We start from the raw sequence: 25,637 nt of genomic DNA, 5'->3' as shown, positions 1-25,637 counted from the left end.
TTGTACAGTTTCCCAGGTTCCTCTTGTTATTGATTTCTACTTTTATTCCGAGAACATACTTGATATAATTTTGATTTTTTAAATTTGTTGAGACTTGTTTTGTGTCCTTCTACTTAACTACTTCTTTCACCATTAAATAGAATACAGTAATAGCTATTTCAAATTAATGAACATAATACACATTACTTTTGTCAATCTGTGCAAAAGTATGTTGTGTCTAAATATTCATCAAAATACTTTTATTCCTGAATACCAAATTTCAGACAATATACAAAAGCACATATATGAATTGTAATTAATCTTCACCTCTCACTAGCTCAACTCCTACCTCCTGACCCAAAAGGTCTGTTGTCCATAGAATGGTGCATACTTTCCAGACATGTTTCTGTGGATGAGGTGCACATGACCATGTTCACCTACACATGCATATAATCTTTGCCAAAAAGTGCAACCACATTAATCATCTCCTTTTGCAAGCTGTCTTTTCCACTTAATATTCTTCTGAGGATTTATATTAGCATCTTATTAGTTCTTATAGTTTTAGCATAATCAACAGGTTCATTGTTCATGTCTATATCTATTGGAATTCTATGTCAAAATTAGTTGCCAAATGTTTTGTTACTGAGTTTGCCCTATAAATTATGGATACTAATCCAACATTTGAGATGTAGTTTGAAAATGTTTCCCCGTTATTTTATAGAAATTCTTAGTGTTATTTTCATTTAGAATGTGTTTTCAACTTCAATAATATGAATAAGATATATATAGATTGTAATTTAAAAAGAAATACTAGTGAAGAACACCTTAGGTCGTGTGTACTGTTGGCTTTGAGAAAAATTCAAGCATTGAGAGTCCTGGAGATATCAAGACAAAAATGGAAAAATACTTAAAAATACTTAAAAGTAATTCTAGAGTTAGCTGCTGATCTGGAGAAAAGAGTTTATTCCCTGCTTTACATAAACTTTCCTAAAGTACCCTGATTTGAATAATGGTCAAAGTGATAGGTACCTTGAATAGCAGTTAAGATTAAAGGAGATGAAATATAAAGTGCATTTGCTTACAGTAGTTTAGTGTTCCTTCTCTCCAGCTCACCTGTCCCAAGGCCAACACTTGAGCTTCTGCCTGAGCCCACTCACCACTTCGAGAAGCAACCAACTTATGTGGCCCTACACCCAGGTCTCTTGGCATAAATGGCGGGATTTCATCTTCTCTATCTTATTCATCACCCAGAGGGGTTGTGGAGTGAGGACGCATTGGTCCACAATAGCAAGGGGGTGGAATCTGACCATTTCTCAAGCCCTGGAAGCCCATCTTCTAAAAGGGAGGCTACTCAGGGCTGTCTATGGATGATGAGGGATGGAACCTCATTTCAATCCTACCACCTATCTGGAGAAGTGACTTAGGCTCTGAAAGCCTGAGTTTGGTCATCTATGAAATGGGACTGACCACACCATCCTTACAGTGCTGTCCTGAGGGGTAAATGAGAAAACCTGTCCAGAGTATATGGCATAGAGTGGGACTTCAATGGCCTTTAAATGTTGGGACACAGCACTAGGGGATGGCTGAGCCTCAGGGCTAATAAGGCATTGTGAAAAATCATTTCTCATTGTTTCTCTTTATGAGAAAACAGATATCTAGTTGAAGAATGCAAATGTCCCTGTGATATGCCTTGAGTTCAAAGACTTGTAGACAGTTGTTTCTGTACTTCCTGGGCACTATCAGAAGCTCATAAGAGCTGTTCAACATCATGCCCCTGAGCTGACCCAAATCCAGCTCCCCATGCTGGAAAGACAGGCATATCTTTGAATTCACTTGTTGAGCTCAGAAATCGGTAACACCAGGGTAGCAAAAAGTTGTGTTTGCCTAATGGCTGTTCCTAGACTGGTCAGTATGGTTTGGGGCTCTTTTTTTTCGTTAAGGAAAAATTTGGACCCATACCGCAGCCACCAGTGCAGAGTCTTCGGATCATGCGGTATTCAGCCACATCACTCCAGGTTGTCGGTCATCTGCTGCCTCCCTTAGAGACAAAAATCCAATGGTTACTAGCAAGTCTTTGACACATGATAGAGTTTGGCTGTGTCCCCACCCAAATCTCACCTTGAATTGTAATAATCACCACATGTCAAATATGGGGCGTGGTGGAGATAACTGAATCATGAGGGCAGTTTACACCATACTGTTCTCATAGTAGTGAATAAGTCTCAAGAGATCTGATGGTTTTATAAATGGGAGTTTCCCTGCACAAGCTCTCTTGCCTGCCACCATGTAAGATGTGTTTTTGCCTTCTGCTATGATTGTGGGGCCTCCCCAGCCATGTGGAACTATAAGTCAATTAAACCTCTTTCCTTTATAAATTACCTAGTCTCAGTTATGTCTTTATTAGCAGCATGAGAACAGACTAATACAACACACAATTATCCAGTTTTTAATCAGCTAACAACTAAATATTTACAGAGCCCAGAATTCATGCTATTCCATTGGAGGTACCTCATGAACTCTAAAGTCGAATTAGCTGGGCAAGAAAGGAAATTAATATATGGGTGACTTCATTGCTTAAATCTGAGATGAGATGGTTCTTCTCATTAATTTTTAAACTTGATCAGGTTTCAAAAAATTGATGATTTTCAAAAATCCCTCCTTGGACCTCTCATCACCTATTCAACCACATGATAGAGATACCACTCCTCTCCCTCTCTCCCTCTCTCTCTCTGGCACTCTCCCTCCAGCACTCTCTCTCTCTCTCTCTGTGTGTATGTGTATGTGTGTGTGTGTGTGTGTGTGTGTTGGTGTGTGTGTATGTGTGTATGTGTATGTGTTCTCCCCCATTGGATTCTCTCTTCTCCTTCAAATTCAAAGTTCCACAAAGAGTTTTACACATTCCTTGTTAATACTCTCAACTTTTCACTGACTCTTTATCCCATTACACTATGGATTCTGTCCCCAGGATCATCAATTAACACATACGAATTAAAACTCTTTTGAAATACCTTCCTTGTGCAATCAAAAATAACAAATGGAAAGCAAAATATACTCATGCTGAGCAATTGTGATACAAAATCAGATCAAGCTCTAAATGACATGCATCCCTGAACTAATCAATGGATTTGGGTAGTAGCCTGGACATATGAAAATCAACTCAGGGAATCACTGTCTTCTTTCACCAGCATGACCCAGTTTAGATTCCAGATAGACAGGGTAAGCCTACATGAATTACAGTTTGGATGAAAGATAGAAAATTAGGTCTGGACAAATGGAAGGTATTTCATGTCAGGATACACTGAGATATTATTTTAGGCTAGTTAGCTTCAGGGAAACTCTAAAGATTTTAAATTCATCAGGGAATAAAGACGCTTGGAAAATGGTATCTGCAGATTTTGTTGGAGCTCCCCACAGCATATAAACTGAGAAAATGAGTGTGTCTGCTTCAGTGAGTCTGAAAGAGAGTATAAATGACAAATAGTATATATGGTAGGTCCCTCTATTAAGATGTGAATGTGTGTTTGTTCTCCTCATGTTTCTTCCTTCCTCCTATTTCATGAGGTAGCCAGGTATTTAGAGATGAAACCATGTCAGAAAACAATACCATATTTCACTTGCAGATACATGCATATGTAATAAAAGTATAGAAAAATGTCTTAAAAACGTAAAACCTAAATTCTGCATCATGGTCACCTGTGGGAAAGAAGGCAGCTGAGGTAATAAGAGAAGACTTTAAAATGTGTTTGACTCACCTATGAAAGTTTTATATGTTGACATGAATATGTAGAAGTCTGTTGTATTCTATAATTTTTTGTGTTATTTTAATATTTCATAACAACCACTATTTCTCTGAGACTTAATTCTGATTTTAAAAAGCTCCATACCAATTCAGAAATTCAGGGAAATATAATCAAGTCCAGATATATAATTAATCAATAACCCCATCACTAGTTAATTTTTAAACGTAGAATTTTTTGTATTAACGCTCATTTCATTCTCTATGCACGCATATTTAATGTATGTATACTAAATATGGGTTTCATTAATTTGAAGACTCAACATTTGCTAAAGATCATGAAAGCAGTTATTAAATGTACACACATTTTCTACTGATCTATCGGACTCCAAAGCCCACATCCCTAACCACTGGGTATACAAGGACAGATCTGGTACTTGGGACCCAGGTCTTCTGGTTTCAGTCTGTTTTATAGCAGACTCATCTTCATGCTCTGTCATTCAGTGCTATCTCCTTTCCAGAGCTTAATGAAAGGCTGCTATTCCAATGTCCAAATGGAAGGTAAAAGAAGGTAGCAAGAAAGGACATCAAACAAAATGTAATGAGGGGATGATTTTCCTTCTCCTCCACTGCATGATCAGGTTACCTGTGCTACAAAGAAGAGACAACAAAGCCCGCCCTCCCTCCCTCCCTCCTCCCTCCCCTCCCTCCCTTTCTCTCTCTCTCTCCCTCCCTCCCTCCCTTCCACTTTCTTTCTTTTTTCAGGGTCTTGCTCTGTTGCCCAGGCTGAGTGCAGAGAGAAAACAAATGAAAGTGTGGAGAGAGTGCGAACCTGTGAAAAGAGTGTTCTGGTTAAGAATGTGACTTCAGGAGGAAGGCATAAACCCACTACCAGATGGGAGCCTATGGGACCTGGGGTTAGAGAAAAACTAAAGTAGGTATAAGATTAACCTGGGTTAATTTTATGGCTATGCTTTTTTCGGAAATATTTCTTAAGTAACATATTTTATGAGCTACATTTTTATCATAAATGTATTCCACACTTGCCTTTGCAAAAGTTTAATATTGAGTCAAGTGCAGAAATTAAAAAATATTAATACCCAGTGTTAAAGCAAACTAAATGTGACCTGAGAAGGACTTCGTACTTCTATATTTGAGTCCTTGTGGATGAACTATAACCTAGCTTAATAGACAAAATTGAAAACATAACTTAGGAGTATGTGCCTGTAACAATAGCTAAGTCTTGGCCAATCCCAGGGGCCATACTTCAACCATTCGTGTACTGCTGTGTTCAAACTGGGTTTAAATAAGGCAAATGCCAAGCTATAATCAATCCAGCCATTCTGTACCTCACTTCCAATTTCTGTACATCATTTCCCTTTTTTGGTCTATAAATCTTTTTCCACCATATGGCTGTGCTAGAGTCTCCATGAATCTGCTGTGATTCTGGGGGCTGCCCAATTCATGAATTGTTCATTGCTCAAAGTCCTTTAAATTTAATTTGGCTGAAGTTTTTCTTTTATCATCAGTATTCCTATCCTTACTGAAATTTACATCATGCTATTTTGTTTTTTTATAAACGTATATAAGCAAATGTAATGGATATACATACATTACATTTTATATAACTGTTATACTATATATGGAGCTTGGTATTCTGGGTCTTTATTTTCATTTCTATTTTTATCTGAACTTTTATACAAGGTAGTAATATGTGGATGAGTCATTCTGATTAAATTACAAGATATATAATCTAACTTTGCCTTTTAATGAACCAGCTGACCCAACCCCAATTTTCAAACAATGCATCTGATTGGAAATGCCATATCTATATTGCATATTAAACGTAATATATATATGGGTCTGTTCATGAGCTTTCTACAGACATCCTTTAATCTGTATGTCAAAGACTCTATCAGTTATAAAAGCAAAGTTTCATGGAACATTGCAATACCCGACAGTGTAATCCTGACTCCTATCATTCACCCTTTGGATGAATGGTGCAATAATAATAAAATAAAATAAACAATAATAAAAATGCCAACAATTATAGGATACATGATAAATTGTTTGCTCCAGATTATGCAACCATCAGGTGATAGTTCCCAGACTCAAATCCAAGTCCTTCTCACCCCAAAGCCCACATAGCTAACCACTGTTCCTATATTAAATGTCCTTCTGTGGTAGACTAGAGGCCAAAAAAAGAACCGGACTCACCCCAGGTCCCGTGGTCAGTTTACTGGTCTGGCAACTAGGATATAAGTTCAATGACCCCCATCTTCTGTCCAGCTACTATTCTTTGCTCTTCTTTAATATTCCTTCTTCCTGGGGCTCAATAAATTCATTCACCAGGTCACACTAGAATGAAAATAGGAGAACAGAAAGTACATGGAATCAAAAGAATAATGAGATAGAACCAACATTCACCGCTTGCCGCCATGTTTCCAGATCCTCTCATTTCAAATCTTTTATGCAGCACAGATATTTTCTTCTGGGGCCAGCAATCTCTCTTCTAAGAATGTACCCCCAAAGATAAAATTAAAAAAGACAAAAGGCATAAACACAAGGCAATTCATGGTAGAACAATTTGTAACAGGAGAAGACTAGAAATGAGACAGATGTCCACCAATAAGGAATTGATTGAATAATCTAAGGTACATCTACATCCCAGAGTTCTATGGAGGTAAAACAAGCAATGAGAACCCCCCCTTCTACTCCTTTGTAATGATTTCCAGCATATATTGTTAAGTGAAGAAAGAAAGGTACAGAAAAATGTGTTGAGCCACTGCTGTCCAATATAGTAGGCATTGTCCTCATATGGCCATTTAAATTTAAGTTGATTAAACTTACATGAAACTAAAAGTTCAGTTCCTCAGTCACATTCATCACGTTTCGGGTGTTCAACTGCCACAGTTGCCATTAGCTATTGTGTTGAACAATGTAGACAGTATATTTTCATCTCTACAGAAATTAAAATGATTTTTCTGTTATTCTCACATACAGCTTTCTATTCAGCATATAAAGAGGCTGGAATATCTATTGGCCTTCTGTATCCCTTTAACCTGGAATGCCTCCTTTTTCAACCTAGAATTTCAGAACACTCTATATAGGGTGTGCATGGGCCACAGCCCCTCCCTCCCACCTTCCTGCTCACCGATGTTCAAGCTGTAGTTCAAGCTTCTGTCACGAGGGGGCGCCATTGTACCACCATTATCGAACTCTTCTGCAAAGACGTGTCTGCAAGGAGCAAAAAATATAATACTTCCCTTAAACCACAGCTTATGAGCCTAAGTGCAGAATGATTCATTCTAATTCTGTCAAAGAAAAAAAAACTGGTAAGTGTAAAAGAAGACTGTAAATACATATACTGTAGGGCATCCATAGGATGAAACACCAGGTAGTTCTAACATTCCTTTTCTGTTGCTGGAAGACAGAATCTTAAGGGAGCATCAGGACAGGTGAGAGGTGACTGAGAGAGGATGACGGCACAAGGGGCAGATCTGGGCAGCTGTGCCCCTGGAGAGGGGATGAGTGGGAGGCAGTGGTAGAAGGTCCAGGAAGCCTGTACAGCGGTGGGGTAATGGAGAGTGAACGATCGCCCTGCTCTCTGGAAGGGACCCTCCTACAGTGTGGAAACCTCTCCCTACACTAAGGGAAGAGATGAATCAATGAATGTGATGTAGATCTGGGGTCGACAGCAAATGGAACTGCTTTAATATACACACGAATATGCCAAACAGAACTGGTATTTCAGTGAACAAACCATGTTATAACATCTGTTACTTTGTTAGACGTACTCCTTTTCCTTAAAAAAGAACAAATGTGAAGATGGCTGCGATGTTTCCTAGTGGCCAGAGCCAGGATTGCAACTCTGAGAGGTGACTGGTGAGTTCAGCAGGGGAAAGGGAGGGATGGCGGCTGGGAGGTTGATTAATGGGATCAGTCAGTTTTCTGGAATTTTTGATGTACCTACAGGAATCCCTCTGTATCCATCATTTTTCTGGGTTATAAAAAAGTATGTTTTTGGGGATATCTAAATCTGATACTGGAAGTACAGCGTCAGTCTGAACTGGGGATAATGCTGCAATTGTGAACTGTATTTGAGGTGGTAGAGCTAGAGGAGCTAGAACACACACACACACACACACACACACACACACTCGTGTGTGAGTCAATTCATTTTTTAAAAATCTACTTTATTTCCCCAGGAAATTGAATAAATGAATGCCTAAAGTAAGGAGTATATGTGTAACATACTCTTGTCAATATGTTCACAGCATATTGTTTTTAATATTTCATCAAAATATTTTCCTGAATATAAAATGTAAAACAATATAAAAAACACATATATGAATTGAAATTAACCTGTATCTCTCACTGGAGCAGCTCCTAATCCCTGACCCCTAGGTGTCTGCTGTCCATAGAATGGTGCATACTGTGAAATGTCTCCACAAGTGAGATGCACACAAATATGTTCACCTACACACACACGGTCTGTTCCAAAGGTCGAATCACATCCTTATCTTCTTTTGCAACCTATTTTTTCCACTTTTCTTCTCAGGATTTATATTTACATCTTATTAGTTTTTGTGGTTTTGGCATAGTTCATATGTTTATTGTTCATGTATCTAACTATTTGACTTCTCCACTGAAATTATTTGCCAAGCTCTTTGTTAGTGTGCTTCACAAAGCATGAATTCTAATCTAGTATCTCACTCTAGTTTGCACTGATTTTTCCAGAGTTTTTACGCTATTGTTAGTTTTTTTAAATTTAGAATTTTTCAATTTAAATTATCTTCTGACTTAAAACCACATGGATCACAATTAAAAAAGAAATGTTAAACTGCCTTAGAACATGTAATGGCAGTGCCCAAGGAGATTAGCTCATTCTGAGCCCAGGAGGCACAGAGACAAACTGGAGAAAACTTTAGAATAATTCAGAATTACCTGCTAATCGAGACACAACAAAGGTATTTCCCTGATGTATAGAAACTCGCCTGAAGTACCCTGATCTGAATAATGGTCATAATTCAGTGGGTATTCTTGTGGGTAACTTGAATAGCTGTTGAGATTAAAGGAGATGAAATATAGAGTGCATTTGCCTACAGGAGTTGTGATGGTTAACATTGAGTGTCAACTTGATTGGATTGAAGGATACAAAGTATTAATCCTGGGTGTGTCTGTGTGGGTGTTGCCAAAAGAGATTAACATTTGAGTCAGTGGGCTGGGAAAGGCAGATCCACCCTTAATCTGGTGGGCACAATCTAATCAGCTTCCAGTGAATATAAAGCAGGCAGAAAAATGTGAAAAAGAGAGACGGGCCTAGCCTCCCAGCCTACATCTTTCTCCCATGCTGGATGCTTCCTCACCTCGAACATTGGACTCAAAGTTCTTCAGTTTTGGGACTTGGACTGACTCTCCTTGTTCCTCAGCTTGCAGACGGCCTATTGTGGGACCCTGTGACTGTGTAAGTTAATACTTAATAAACTCATATATATATATATATATATGCTCACCTGTCTCAAGGCCAACAATTGAGCTTCTGCCTGAGCCCACTCACCACTTCAGGCATCAGCCAACTCATGTGTCCCTACACACAGGTCTCTTGGCACAAAGAATGGGATCTCACCTCTGTCATCTTCGCCCAGAGAGTTGTTGAGTAAAGACTCATGGGGTCACAATAGCAGGGGGGTGAAATCTCACCATTTCTCAAGCCCAGAAACCCATCTTCTAAAAGGGAGGCTGCTCAGGGTATTCTAGGGAGGGTGAGGGATGGAATTTCATTCAAATACTGCCACTTACCTGAAGAGGTGACTTAGGCTCTGTGAGCCTGAGGTTAGTCATCTGTGAAATGGGACTGACCATACCATCCTTACATAGCTGCCTGATGGGTACATGAGGAAACCTCTTAAGAGTATATGGCATGGGGTGGGACTTAAATGGCCTTTAAATGGGACACAGCACTAGGGGCTGGCTGAGCCTCAGTGCTAAGGCAGGCATTGTGAAAAATCATTTCTCATTGCTCCCCCTTATGAGAACACAGACATCTAGTTGAAGAAAGCAAATGTCCCTGTGATATGCCTTGAGTTCAAAGTTTTGTAGACAGTAGTTTCTCTGCTTCGTGGGTGTTATCAGAAGCTCATAAGAGCTGCCCAACATCATGCTTCTGAGATGACCCAAATTTAGTTCCCCACACTGGGAAGACAAGCATGTCTTTGAACTTACCTGCTGAGCTCAGAGACAGCACCAGGGATGCAAAGTTTGGTGTTTGCCCAGTGGCTGCTCCTACACTACTTGGTATGTTAATATATTTATTGGTATATTCTAGATCTGTCCCAAAATCACCAGTGCAGGGGTTTTCAGATCATGCATTAACCAGCCACATCGGATCAGAATTTCAGCCATCTGCTGCCTCCCTGAGAGACAAAAATCCAAGAGTTACTAGCATTTCTTCACACACAATGTCTATTCTTTCATTAGGTAATAACTAAATATGTATTGAGCTCAAAACCATTCTATTCCATTAGAGGTGCCTCATGAGCTCTAACGTGATATAAAAGCATAAGGGAAATAAATATGTGGTCAACTTCAAGGGCTAATTCTGAGATAGCTTTTTTTTTCACATTAGCTTTTAACTTGGTCAAGTTTCAAGACATTGAAGATTTAAAAAAAAAAAATCTCTCCTTGGACCCCCTCATCACCCATTCAGCTACAGGATACAGATCTCCCTGTCTCTGTCTCTCCCTCCCTTATCCTTCTTCTCCTTCATATTCGAAGTACCAAAAAGAGTTTTCTACATGTTCTGTTAACATTTTTCACTTCCCACTCATCATCCCACTGCCCTATGGCTTCTGTCTCTGGGATTGCCATGAACATTCTCTCCAAAGTCATAATCCACCCATTTCTTACTAGGTCCAGGTTTTGCATAAATATACTAACATAGGGCATATTACTTTTAATGAGCTCCTAAAGTATGTATGCTTGCAGACTGCTTCTTTCACCTAACAACAGAGCTTTCACAGTTTCCCAGGCTCTAGAGCATGATGCACTGGACATAAGCCCAAGCTGTCCCACTCCCTAACTGTTCAGTCTTAGGCAAAGCCATTATCCTCTCTGTCCCTCAGTTTTCCATCTGTAAAATTGAATTTTGCAATAGTATTTAACTCATAAGTGTGTTCAGGGCACTGAACGATCCAATACATTAAAAGCATACAGTACCTATGAAATGTTGGCACTTTTAAATACTTTTCACATGTCTTACTGGCATTCGTATCCCTGTAGCCATGAAAACAAATTAGGGTATTGACCAATGTTTATTCATAATCAATGACATTTGGGGTATGATGTTTGTACATGTAATAGTTTCCTAGGGCCACCATAAGAAATTATCACAAACTTTGCATATTTAAACAACAGAAATTTATTATGCCATGATTCCGATGTACAAAACCAAAGCCTGAAGTACAAAATCAAGGTGTAGGCAGGACTGCACTGCCTCCAAAGCCTTTAGGGGAGAATCCTTTCTTGGCTCTTCCAGCTTCTTGTGGCTCCTGCTTTATTTGGTTTGAGGTGGCATAACTCAATCTCTGCCTCAATCTTCACATGGCCTTCTTCCCTGGATGTGTCAAATCTCCCTCTGCTTTCTTTTATATAGATACCAGTCACTGGAGTTAGGCATCAACCTACATTCAGGATATTCCCTTCTGGAGATCTTTCACTTCATTATATCTACATAGACCCTATTTCCAAATAAAGTTTGGGTGGGTTAGGATTGGGACATGTTTTGAGGGGGACAAAATTCTACCCACTACAGTTAAATAAGCAAGTTACACTACTAAATGGAAGATAAAGTATCTTCTGTATGTACATAGACTGGCTGATCCCTGAGATGTTGAACTAGACCAAGCTGTGGCCCTTTGGAAAGGGAACCTGGATGGTAGTCTATTAACAGGGACACAACTACTATATAAAGGGTATTTTATATTTCATCTCATTTTGATTTCAACAATTCTATCCAGTACCAATAATTATGCCCATTAGTTGGATCAGGGAACACAAATTAAAAGACTGGTAACTTGATCTAGGGAAACTACCTTATAAACTATTGCTCCAGGATTCTAAACCTAGAATTATTCAAAACATTTTTTCCCTTCTGTCCTGTCAGCTAACATTTGATATAACTTAAAGCATATATATATATTTTTTTTGAGATGGAGTCTCGCTCTGTCACCCAGGCTGGAGTGCAGTGGCATGATCTTGGCTTACCGCAGCCTTCCCCTCCTGGGTTCAAGCGATTCTCCTGCCTCAGCCTCCTGAGTAGCTGGGACTACAGGCGTGCACCACCAAGCCCAGATAATTCTTTGTATTTTTAGTAGAGGTGGGGTTTCCTGATGTTAGCCAGGCTAGTCTCAAACTCCTGACCTCAAGTGACCCACCCACGTCAGCCTCCCAAAGTGCTGGGATTACAGGTGTGAGCCGCTGCACCCGGCCTTAAAGCATTATTATTGTTGAGTTGTTCTTTCAAAAACAATGTGCTGAAGTGCTTTTTAAACAGTAAAAAATTATAAAGTATAGAATTGTATCTGTGTAGCCAAAATAGAAAATAAAAAAAGAAATATAAAAATTTGGAAGAAAACCTAGGCAATACCATTCAGGACATAGGCGTGGGCAAGGACTTCATGTCTAAAACACCAAAAGCAAAGGCAACAAAAGTCAAAATTGACAAATGGGATCTCATTAAACTAAAAAGCTTCTGCACAGCAAAAGAAACTACCATCAGACTGAACAGGCAACCTACAGAATGGGAGAAAATTTTTGCAACCTACTCATCTGACAAAGGGCTAATATCCAGAATCTACAATGAACTCAAACAAATTTACAAGAAAAAAACAAACAACCCCATCAAAAAGTGGGCAAAGGACATGAACAGACACTTCTCAAAAGAAGACATTTATGCAGCCAAAAAACACATGAAAAAATGCTCATCATCACTGGCCATCAGAGAAATGCAAATCAAAACCACAATGAGATACGATCTCACACCAGTTAGAATGGCCATCATTCAAAAGTCAGGAAACAATAGGTGCTGGAGAGGATGTGGAGAAATAGGAACACTTTTACACTGTTGGTGGGACTGTAAACTAGTTCAACCATTGTGGAAGTCAGTGTGACGATTCCTCAGGGATCTAGAACTAGAAATACCATTTGACCCAGCCATCCCGTTACTGGGTATATACCCAAAGGACTATAAATCATGCTGCTATAAAGACACATGCACACGTATGTTTATTGTGGCACTATTCACAATAGCAAAGACTTGGAACCAACCCAAATGTCCAACAACGATAGACTGGATTAAGAAAATGTGGCACATACACACCATGGAATACTATGCAGCCATAAAAAATGATGAGTTCATGTCCTTTGTAGGGACATGGATGAAACTGGAAAACATCATTCTCAGTAAACTATCGCAAGGACAAAAAACCAAACACTGCATGTTCTCACTCATAGGTGGGAATTGAACAATGAGAACTCATGGACACAGGAAGGGGAACATCACACTCCGGGGACTGTTGTGGGGTGGGGGGAGGGGGGAGGGACAGCATTAGGAGATACACCTAATGCTAAATGACGAGTTAATGGGTGCAGCAAACCAACATGACACATGGATACATATGTAACAAACCTGCACATTGTGCACATGTACCCTAAAACCTAAAGTATAATAAAAAAAAATTTGGGAGAAATTATTTCTAACCTATATTCAATCATGTTTTATATCCTCCAAATATGAAATATTCATGAACAAGAGAAGTAAGCCAATCATATCAAGAGACAATATATAAATCTCAGAAAAATGATATAAATTCCAACACTTGGGAACACACCAAAACAAAAAATATGAAACAGAATCATATTTAGTCAACCAGTTAAGTCATAAATTATAATGTAGTGCATGGATTTATGTAAAATAATTTATATAGATTAACATGGATTTAGAGGTGTGTGTGTCAATAAAATAAGTTAGTAAACTACATGCAGAGAAAAACATCTGAAGAGTAGATACCAATAAATTAAGAGAAACTATCTTTGTATCATGGAGATGGAGAAGGTGTGACAGATAGACCATATTTTTAATATGTAATATACACTTCGATTATATTTGATAAATCTTAAACAATGAAAATTATTAATAATGTGATAAAGTTATTGAGATTCTGTTCTGTAAATCAGAAAAATCTGTGACCCTAGTCACAAAATTATAGTGTAGAAATGCATTTATTAAGAATCATGTTCATATGCTGCTGTGTGACAGTAGTACATTAAAAAATTATATTTCATAAATCAGTGTGTGCACATTGTAGGGAGACAGAGGATTCTTTTATTTTATAAATGTGCAATTCTCTGGTGTTTTAAATTTAGAAACTTTATTGTACAACATGTGGAAAACAAAAAGTTGTGAAATTACAAATATGATGCTCATATATTCATTGCTTTGGAAACATCTTCACAGTATACTGTTTTATGCGTAAGACAAGTAGGTCAAAACTATTTATTTGACAGTGTGTTTATATGTTTCAGTGTGGGTATCTGCATGTTGTTTGTATCTCAGTCTTCTTCACAACAATTATACACACATAAACTCTTGCAACTTTCTATTCAGTTCACAGATAGAGAGTAAGGATAATGTCACCCTTCTGTTGGTTTCATCCTTGGTTCTCCTCATGAGTAAGGGACTACATGTTTACTTTCTCTTTTAGCCCTTCACTATATCAGAGTTGTGGATTTCTGGTTTTGTGCTTGTCTTTTCCCTAGGAGAGAAGTCCCTCCCATTTGGTCTTCTAGCTGACATGGATTTTCTGCTTTATGCAAGACTGCCTCTCCCATTTGAGGGATGTGGACCCAGATCCACAAAAGACTGAAAAGAGTAGAGACTGAATTGTCAAAGACAAGCACAGGAGTAGGACTCCTATCCAAATATCTAATTCTCCTGATTTAGTGAGATGGCTTTCATGAACTTCTCACATGATGTTCACCTCTCCTCAGCATTCCTCTTACTCTGTGGGGAAATAGGCATTCTCATACATTGCTAGAAGTAATGTTAAATGGTACAATCCCTGTGTGGGGGGGTTGATGCTATCTATAAAAATACATCGGTATTTACTCTTGGAAACAGTAATCCCTCTTCTAAAAATCCATCCCAAAGAAACACTGCAAAAAGATAAAAGGCATATACACAAGGCCATTTATGGTAGAAAATTCCTAACAGAATAGTAGTAATATGACAGATGACCAGTATAGGGCCAACTAAATAATCTAAGGTACAACTACACCCTAGAGTACTATGCAAGTATAAAAAGCAAGGAGGACTCCCTCTCTATACTGCTATGAGTAATCTCCACGGCACATTGTGAAATAAAAGGCAAGAAGAAGAAGAAAAAAAGTATAGGGCAGCAGTGTCCAATACAGTAGCCACTACTGACATGTGGCAACTTAAATTAAATTACAAACTCAGTTTCTCAGTCTCACTCATCACGTTTCACATGCTCAATAACCACAGCTAGCTAGTGGCTATTGTGTTGCACAGTTTAGATACAGAACATTTTCATTTCTGGATAAATTTTTACTGAGGAGGTAATATAATAAATAATATACATATTGTATTTGCTTATATTTTTTAGAACGAGGGTAATAACAAAAACTAATAAAATGATTACCTGCCATAGGACAGAGAAGCAGCCCAGGATAAAAGCAGATGACGTGTATCTCTTACAAAGGATACACATTTCCTGGTTAAACACACTGGAGAGTACCAAAAACAATGACCAACCCAGTAGCAATGAGCAACCAAAAGCACTCAGACTGAATCCAAAAAAACAAAACACAAACAGAACAAGCTCACTGCTCACCTTTGGAAACTCCTAAGGAAACAAGTCACTGTTCTGAGAAGTGGAAATACTGCAAAAGAACTAAACATTCATCCTACCTTCCCTGTGTATACCATATCTCAATATAATCTAATAGGTCAGAGGAAGTTTTCTTTATACATGAATTCCAGCTGGTGAAGGCAGAAGAAATCAGAATTACAATGTCACCCTTTTTGTAACATTTAATGAAATGCAGATACAGGTAAGAACATTCAGAGACTGCAAAAAACATGAAGTAAAGGTGAATAGGGAAATTTTATAAAGAATAGATCAGGCTGACAACACCTGAACCCAGTGATTAATTTCAACATCACAGGAGAGACAATCAGATCCAATAAGCCTCCTAGTGTAACACTGTAAGAATAAACACCACCTCACCTGAGATATTCAAGCCAAAAAACTTGAATCTGAACAAGCCTCTAAATCTAATTACCAATTTAAAGGACGTAAGAGTGGCCAGATGAACTTAATAAACAACAAAATAAGGACACAATCAGCAATATCCAGAATGCAAACTCCACAGGACAACAATCCAATTTCTTAAGCAAATAAATAAGGTTTTTAAAAAGAGTACAGACCTTCTTTGACTAAAAGAGACTTAAAACTTCAGAGAGAACTAAATTAAGGAGAAACTGATATTAAAACCACAATGAGATACTGCTACACACCCACCAAAAGAAAAAAACAAAAAAGATGGAAAACACTAAGTGCTGGCAAGGATGTGGAGCAGTAGAACTCTTACACACTGTTGGTAGGGATACAGATTGGAAAAACCACTTTGAAAAATGGGCAGTATCCACTGAGCTGAACATACACATATCCTGTGACTCAGAAATGTCAGTCCTTGGCACATGCCCAAGAGAAATGAAAATAAATGTCTATCCAAACATATTTATAAGATCATTCATAACACCATTATTCATAAGTCAAACACTGAAAAATATGTAAATCTCCAAAAGAGATACATATATTGTGAAATATCCAAACAATGCAATGCCATCCATCAATGAGAATGAACAATCTATAACTATAGACAACAATAATGGAAATCACACAGACATTATGCTGATCGAAAGGAGCCAGACACAAAAGACTGCATGCTGTATGATTCCAGGCATTTTTCTTCTAGTGTCCCAATAGATTTTGGGAAAGGAAAGGAAAATCATTATCCCATTTCCATTTATTTGAAGGTATTCCATGTCTTCCTATATTACCTGCAAGTTAACCTCAGAGAAGCATGTATCCTCTGAACCCTTGAGAAGTGATTCACTATACATAAGAAAAATGCTAATGCCATGTCTGAGAACAGATAACTGTGTGAGACAGGAGATATACCTGTGCCCAGTGCCAGCCCTAATCCATAAACTCTAGGTGACCTTGAGTAAATCACCACACCTTATCTGTGTCACCAGTCAATGGTGGTCCGATCAGGCCTGTCTCCAAACCAAAGAAACCTAAAGCACTGGACAAAGTGACTTCCACCTGGAAAAGCACTCTGAATTCCTAAAAAGGAAGATAATTCATCTTTGAATTCCAAGGAATTATTTGAATAGCCAAGTTGTCTAATGAATATTAAGTATGATGATTAATGTATTTTTGAAATAATTTCTCTTTTGGTTTTACAGTTATTACCTTTTTATATTTTCTTAAATAGATATCATCTTGGTACATGGCACAAAAGCTACTGAAAGATACTTTCCAACCAAAGACTTACATGAACCACCATGGGCTGACATAGCTTTTTCTTCTCCATAATTGTACTGGTTAGGAGTGTGGGATCTGGAGACAGACTAGGGACAAGCCCTACTTCCTATAACCTATGTAACTTTGAATACTTTTGCTTCACCTTACAGTCACTCAAATGCCTCATCAGTAGACTGGGGTTATGCAATACTTACCAAAGAAGACAAACCATTTTTAAACAAATACTGCTTTGTGTTTTGGTTCTACAAGGATAAATAGCCTAGAATCCGATTATTTAAAAAATTATACTACAGAGACATTGGGATACCTGGCTCTCTGTGACGCTGGGAGAGTGAAAGAACCACTCTGTACTTCAATTTCGTTTTTTTGTAAACTGGGGCAAGCAACTGTCCCTACCTCATGAGTTGTTGCTTTGAGAATTACTTGAGTTAATACATGCAAACTCTTAGACCAGTAGTAGGAACACATTAACTGCTCATTAAATGTGAATTTGCATATTGAGATTTTTCAAGTTTTAAAAGTTTAATAGTTTGCATGTTACTTAAATAAAGCATTATAGTCTTACAATTGAATCTTAATTATCAACTGATATATTTTTAAAATTACTAACTTTCACAACTAAACCACATCTGGATGACCTAACTAATTAACTTGAGACTATCTCAAAAGCACTTGGAAGGACTGATCTCAGAAAACAGCACCATCATTTCTCCATCTGGCTGAACAAAAAGACCTGGGGTCCTCCTCCACTGTGCCTTATCCCCCACACCCTACCTGCACAGGCACTGCAAGTCCTGCCTGCCCTACCTCCAAATACCCTCTATTGAGGTCCACCCACCCCACCCCCACCTCTGCACACAGCTGCAGCCCTGATCCCATCTACCTGCACCTCTTCCCTGGGCTTCTACAATATTCTCCCAATGGTTATCCTCCCTTCCTACCTTGTCCCTTTCCAATCCATTCTCCACACAGCAGCCAGAGTCACCTTCTGACAACAAGAATCAGACCCTGTCACTCCCATACTCTAATCTTGACACTCAGAATACAATTATCCAAACTCCTTACAGGGCCCAAACCATGTGGCTCCTGTCTACCCTTCAACTTCGTCTCCCACCAGATTGCACACTGTCTGCTAGGCTCCAGCCACTCTAGCTTGTCCTCTGTTCCTGGATCAATGGTGTCCACACACAACATAGGGGCACTGACAAAACGGCTTCTCCATGCCTGGCTTCTTCCTATCATTCAAGACTCAGTTCAAGTATCACTTCCTGAGAAAGAGTACATCAACAACCCCATCTGTAATAATCCTTATGTTGATCCTTCTCTACTGTATTTAGTTATGCTTATTTTCTTCAAAAAGCATATCCTCATATGAAATCACATGCTTGCTGATTTATTTACCTGCTTATTGTCAGTTTTTCCAGACTAGAATGATAGCTCCTGGGACCCCCTGCCTGTTTTGTTTTCTGTGATGTTTCCCCAGTGCCTAGACCAGAGCTTCACACATAAATCATTGAGTAAGTATTACTGAATTGAAGGAATTGTTATCTCTTGGACACACCAGAGATCACACAGATATTTAAAACTGAGTAGCAGGAGCAACTAACAATGAAATTAGACATCAAGGATTCAAATTTTCATGGGCCTTGTTGCCAATCCACAGCAGTGCTTTTAAAACACTGATGAATACCAGAAACAACTAAAGAAATTACTCAAAATGGGCCGGGCACGGTGGCTCATGCCTGTAATCCCAGCACTTTGGGGGGCTGAGGTGGGCGGATCATGAGGTCAGGAGACCGAGACCATCCTGGCTAACACAGTGAAACCCTGTCTCTACTAAAAATACAAAAAATTAGCCGGGTGTGGTGGTGGGCGCCTGTAGTCCCAGCTACTCAGGAGGCTGAGGCAGGAGAATGGCGTGAACCCGGGAGGCAGAGCTTGCAGTGAGCTGAGATCGCGCCATTGCACTCCAGCCTGGGCGACAGAGCGAGACTCCGTCTCAAAAAAGAAAAAAAAAAAATTACTCAAAACGTAGACACTTCTCACCCCACCTCCCTGGTTTTGATTCTGTAGATCTAGGATGGGCCCAAGTATCTGCAATTTTAACAAGCAACCCTTGATGAATTTGATGAAGTGGCCCATGGAGCACACTTGGAAAAATTCTAGACCTAAACAGTTCATATTTAAGTATAATTAATTTAACGCCTCCATGCAGAGTTCTGGGACATCTGAAGTGTCTCTGTTAATGTAATTACTTGAAAGTGTACTGGCTCTTCCATTCCACCTAAGACCACTGATTGCCTTTTCACATGGGATCACACTTAAACTCCAGAGTATTCCAGGTAGTCTGGAGGATTGGGAATTGTTATCCTGCCATATGGGCGAGGCTGGTGGAAGGGTAGTGACTCACCTAAAGTGTCCCAGTGATGGGACCCTGATCTTTTCACTCTTGCTCCAGTAACCTGTCTAGCAGACTCCACATCGAACTTGGTTCTTCTCTATCAGCTCCTGGTTCTGGGATGCAGAGTCCACACCCTTCTCTGATGTTGCATTAGAAGGGAGATTAAGAAGATAAGAAAGCACATGGAATAGAGAGGAAAGTAAGAGGATGGGAAAGCACAAGAAACACAGGGGATGGGATGATGATGTTTGGCCTGTCCCCACTCAGTTAACTGGAAGCTGTGCAATGACACTTTTCCTCTTCCCCAGCTCCATCCTACCACCCCCTGCTACACACAACAGTGACACTGAAGCTCACACATAATAGAAATGTGGGCTTATCTGTGCTTGCTGTTACATTTCCAAGTATTCACCCTAGTAGTCATGCTATTACATTAATGTCAGAGACATCACATTGGCATAGTGAAGGAGGCAATGTTAGAATGAAGGACATTTGCTGATGGCCTACAAGATGCCACAAGCTTCAGGTTGTTATTTTCAGACATTTTCTATTCAAATCCTCAAAGCTATGCTCTGAGGTGAGCATCATTACTTCCTTTCCACAGATGGGAATACAGTCAGGCCCAGAGAGCAAAATACATGCTCAAAGAATTCTAGGGAGGTGTCAAGCAGACACTGAGACCAACTTCAAGATCCTTCCACTGGCCAATTCTGGAAAAATGTGAGCATCAAAATACAGAATGATAGTAACAGAGTGTAACCCTTTGAAAAAAAAATAGGAATCTCACAGTCATATTGATATAAATAAAAACATGAATAAGTACATTAATAAATGAGGCCAGGCACAGTGGCTAATACCTGTAATCTCAGGACTTTGGGAGGCCAAGGCAGGTGGATTTCTTGAGCCCAGGAGTTCAAGACTAGCCTGAGCAACATAGTGAAACTCCCGTCTCTACTAAAAATACCAAAAATTAGCTGGGTGTGGTGGGATGTACCTGTAGTTCCAGCTACTTGGGAGGCTGAGGTGAGAGGGTCGTTTGAGCCTGGGAAGTCGAGACTGCAGTGAGCCAAGATCAAGCCACTGCACTCCAGCCTGGGCAACAGAGAGAGACAGGAAGGAAGCAGGGAAGGGAAGGGAAAGGGGAAGAGGAAAGGGAAGGGGATGGGGAAGGGGAAGTAGAAGGGGAAGGGGAAGTAGAAGGGGAAGGGGAAGTAGAAGGGAAAGGGGAAGGGGAAGGGGAAGGGAGGAAGGTGGAAAGGGAAGAAGGCGGGAAGGAAGGAGGGAAGGAGGGAGGGAAGGAGGGAAGGAGGGAGGGAAGGAAGGAGGGAGGGAGGGAGGGAAGGAAGGAGGGAAGGAGGGAGGGAGGGAGAAATCTCTACACTCAAGTGCTTAGTAATAATTCATGAAGGAACAACAGAATTAGAAAAGCAACATTTGACAACTCTCATAGTTGTTAAGTGATTCAGGTAAAAATCATAAATGCTCAGTTTGTACCAGCAAATCCCACAGTGGTCACTGAGTCATCATGGTAACCATGCTTGCCCAAAAAAGCTGGGAAAAAAATGAATAACCACCCTGCTCTTATTCCTAATGTATGCTTGGAACTGAATAGGATTCACATGATGCACGGTAATTAACCTCAACTATCCCTTACAATAAACATTCCTGGCAGCTTCAGTGATATATACATTCATAATACATACATACCCACATACATACATACTTGATCTCTCTCACCATCCCAGATCTCAGGAATTCATTGATGTGGATTTACTGAGTGGGTGGGTGGGCAGGTAAAAAATTAAAACCTGGCCAGGTGTGGTGGCTTATGCCTGTAATCTCGACATTTTGGGAGGCTGAGGTGGGAGGGTCACTTGAGCCCAGGAGTTTGACATCAGCCTGGGAAACATGAGACTCTGTCTCTACAAAAACAAAAAGTAAACAATAAGTTAGTCAGGTGTGGTGGCATGCACCTGGAGTCCCAGCTTCTCGAGAAGCTGAGGTGGGAGGATTGCTTGAACTCAGGAGGTTAAGGCTGCTGTGAGCTATGATTGTACTACTTTACTCTAGCCTGGGCAACAAAGCAAGATGCTGTCAAAACAAAAAACAAAAAACAAAAAAACAAAAAAACACCACCACCACAACCACCACCATCACCAACAAAAAACAGCAAACCTCGGATTTCAACAGATTTATTTTAAGCACACATATAAAGTTGAAAGCTACTGAACTATGCCCTTTTAATGATTAATTTTTCTGGAGAATATCTCTGAGACATCTTTCAAATACTTTTTCCATCAAAAAGTGGCCCGTGCTTTCAATCAGAAATAAAAACTTGAGCTATTATTATTTGGCTGTTGAGAAAATATAATAGTTCAGAGAAAATATAGTAATTAGGCATTGTATTTAAAAATAATGCCATTTACAGTAGCTTCAAAAAGTATGAAATATTTATGGATAATCTGTCCACAATTGTACACCTGCACACTGAACATTACAAAACATTGCTGAGAGAATTAAAGGAGACTTAAATAAATGGGGAATATACTGTGTTCATGGATGAGAAGACTCGGTATTGTTAAGATATCAATTCTCCCCGATCTGATCTATAAATTTAATGCAAACTCAACAAAAAAATTTTACCAAAGTTTTAAAAAGGGAATTGATAGGCTGATTTTAAAATTCACGTGAAAATTTAATGGATCTAGCTGATAAAAACAACTTTGAAAAAAAGGTCAAAGTTAGAGAACAAACACTACCTGACTTCAAGACTCTTTACAAATCTACAGTAATCAAGACTGTGCTGTTGGCATCAAGGTAGAAAAGCAGATCAAAGGAACAGAATAAGGAATCCAAAACAGACCAAACCTACATGGATAACTGTTTTTTTGACAAAGATGCAAAGGCAATTCAGTGGAGCAAAGATACTCTTTTCAACAAATTGTGCTGGGAGAAGTGGTTATCTATATTCACAAATACAGTGATCCAAATATCATACTATATACAAAAGTCAACTCAAAGTGGATCATAGATATAAATATAAAACCTAAAGCTATAAGACTTCTACCAGAAAACACAAGAGAAAATCCTTGTGACTCTGGGTTAGGTAAAGACTTCATTAGTGAGACAAAACTACAATCTGTAGGTGAAGAAATCAATAAATTAGACTTCCCGAAAATTAAAAACTTTGCTCTTCCAAAGATACTGTTGACAAGCCCTTGTCTTGGAGAAAATGTTTGGAAACCATTTATCTGGTAAAAGGCTTATATCCAGAATACAGAAAATCTCACAAAACTCCTTAAGAAGAAAACAGACACTCCAATAAATAAATGGACAGAAGAGTTGAAAAGACACTCCACTATAGAAAATATACAGATGCCAAATAAGCACATGAAAAGATATTCAACAACATTAATAATTAGGGAAAGAAAATGAAAAGTACAGTGAGATACTATTACATTCCAGAAGAATGATCAAAATTTAAAAGAGTGACCATACCAATCACTGGCAATTTTCTGGAAGCTGAAACCCTCATACACTGCTCACTGGAATGAAAAATGGTACAACCACTGTGAAAACAGTTTGGCCGTTTCTTACAATGTTAATCTTACCCCTACCACATGATCCAAGGATTGAACTCCTAAGTATTGACCCTTGAATGAGAATGCATATTTTCACAAAAAGACTTATTCACAAATGTTCATAGCAGCTTTATTTACAAGAGCCCCAAATGAGAAACAACCAAAATGTCCATCGACAAATGGATGGATAATAAAATGTTTAGTGTGGTTGTATACTGCAATAGTATTTAGCAATCAAAAAGAATGAAGTATATCAATAGATAAATGCAATAAAATGGATAAATATAAGTGGAGTGAATGAAAAAAGCCAGGTGTTGATTAAAAAAAAAAAAAAAAGAAACCACCTCTATGATTCCATTTAAATATACTTCCGGACATGTAAAATAATGTATAGTGACAGGCATGCTGTGTTTACCTGGGGCAAGGCAGTGGGAAGGGTAGGTAGGCCAGGTACTACAGAACTGAAATTGTGATGTTTGTATTATTGGGAAATAATAATGGTATTCAGGACAATCTAGTTATCTTAGTAGACACAGCTGGGTATCATTATAATAGGGCAAACTTACATTGCAATTATTAATTTTGAAAATGCCAAATTCTTGTACCTGACATTTTGATATTTCTAGGTAGCACTTAATTAATTTCTGGCTTCTTAGAAAATTTCATTATAGACAAAAATGTAGAAACCATGGAAGAATGCATACCGTAATCACAGATTGCTAGGAAGATCTTCTAACCTTCTAACTGTATAGTTCAACATCCATCTGAGAAATTCATGGGCATCACTGACAACTATTCATACAGGCAGAAAATGTATGTAAATTTGTTGCAAATACATGTTAAACATGAAGTTCCCTCCTCAAGTGAACAATTCATTGCTTCATGATAAAGTAAGGCATCTCTTAGATGGGAATCCAGGTTACTAAAAAAAGTAGTTTCTCATCTTCCGGACTATGTTGTGAACCTCACAGGAGCTATTCCACAACATGCTTTTGTTCAGCTCTATGAACTCACTGGAATCAGGCATCATATCCCACCAGGGAGGGAAGTGCCAGGGGTCTCCTGAGGACAGCTGCCCTTCAAATCTTGAGTAGAAGCTTCAGCACCCATCACATCCCAGATCCTCAGAACGAACCTCCTTCAGACACTTAATATAAGTTCAGTCACATGCATGAAGAGTTGCACAGGGAGAAAGAGAATCCAGCCATTATTGTACATTCTTGGAGTAACTCTGTGCCTGGCACCATACGAGGCACTGGGTTAGTGATCAATGACACTGATAAAATTGGGTAGTGATCATATCCAGAATGTACAATGGGTTTCTCACCAGGGCCTTTTTCTTCTTTCCTTATATATCCCCTAACAACAAATCTGAAAAGGAATAAAAAGATGCCTGAATTCATATACACATTCCTGATCCCACAATAACCACAGGGCTATGGTCTTATACCTACTTTATCACGGTAAGTTCCAGAAATTCTATGGGTGAGCATAATTATCCCCATTATACAGAATGGGACGCTAAGCTCAGTCTTTGCCTGTATCATCCTCTCACGCTCCTCCTTTACATGGGAAGTAGCCCTGAGACACTTTGGAGCAGGACACCACACTTCCCCAGGCCAGGAGGGACCCACCTCTCTTTCTCACCAGACAGCAAGGGCACCGAGTCCCAAAGCAAGAACAAGGAGACTTGGCTGGGATCCCTTGTCTTCCCACACCCCGGGGCAGTTCAGCCCTACATCTTCAGCTGAGTCTCAAACACCTGAAGACAACCCTGCTTTTTTCACCAGGCCATGTAAGTCTCTACTGAAAAGTCGTCACAGTCACCCTTATTATGTCTGGTTTCTATGGCAACCGAGATGTACAGGCTTGTCCTCCACATTGGAAATGCTGTCTCCACACCACCCTCTCTCCTCTTGCCTTTCTCGGAAAGCAAAAAACCTTCACTCTTCAGACTACCACCTGAGAAAGCTTACCAATAAAAGGAACTAGACTGGGACCCAGGCAATTGGTGGAACTCTGTCCTTACTTGATAAAGGACAGAAGTCCGTGTTGTTGGGAATTTTGTTTGCTTTAAAAGTTACCTTGAGGGAGTATTATCACTACACAGAGACCCAGGGAGGTATCCTAAGGCTCTAGATGATGAGCTAGCCCTGAGGGAGGGAACATGTACAACTCACACACCATGCTAGGCAGTTAGGCATCTGTGGCAGAAAACTGAGAGACTGTTTATAATCATATGACTAAACAACCTAGGGACACCAAAATATGTCATTTAAGATATCTCTAAGTTATTTCAGGGAATC

At 39.2% G+C, this 25,637-nt stretch overlaps 1 long non-coding RNA gene across 1 annotated transcript in view; it reads right to left on the bottom strand.

Moving 5' to 3' along the window:
* Nucleotides 1–224: 224 nt before the first annotated feature.
* LOC101175741 overlaps nucleotides 225–25,637 on the bottom strand; it is a 65,198-nt gene continuing 39,785 nt past the window's right edge. Inside the window, exons 4-8 of the long non-coding RNA XR_001113891.2 lie at nucleotides 9,941–10,131; nucleotides 6,870–6,938; nucleotides 6,566–6,676; nucleotides 5,933–6,073; nucleotides 225–2,017 (exon numbers count right to left, since the gene is read on the bottom strand). This is a non-coding gene — a long non-coding RNA (uncharacterized LOC101175741). The remainder of the gene's footprint in view (nucleotides 2,018–5,932; nucleotides 6,074–6,565; nucleotides 6,677–6,869; nucleotides 6,939–9,940; nucleotides 10,132–25,637) is intronic.

The sequence above is a fragment of the Nomascus leucogenys genome, chromosome X (genome assembly GCF_006542625.1).
Source record: "Nomascus leucogenys isolate Asia chromosome X, Asia_NLE_v1, whole genome shotgun sequence".
In the NCBI taxonomy this organism is placed as follows: Eukaryota; Metazoa; Chordata; class Mammalia; order Primates; family Hylobatidae; genus Nomascus; species Nomascus leucogenys.
This window is presented reverse-complemented; position numbering and strand designations above follow the sequence as displayed.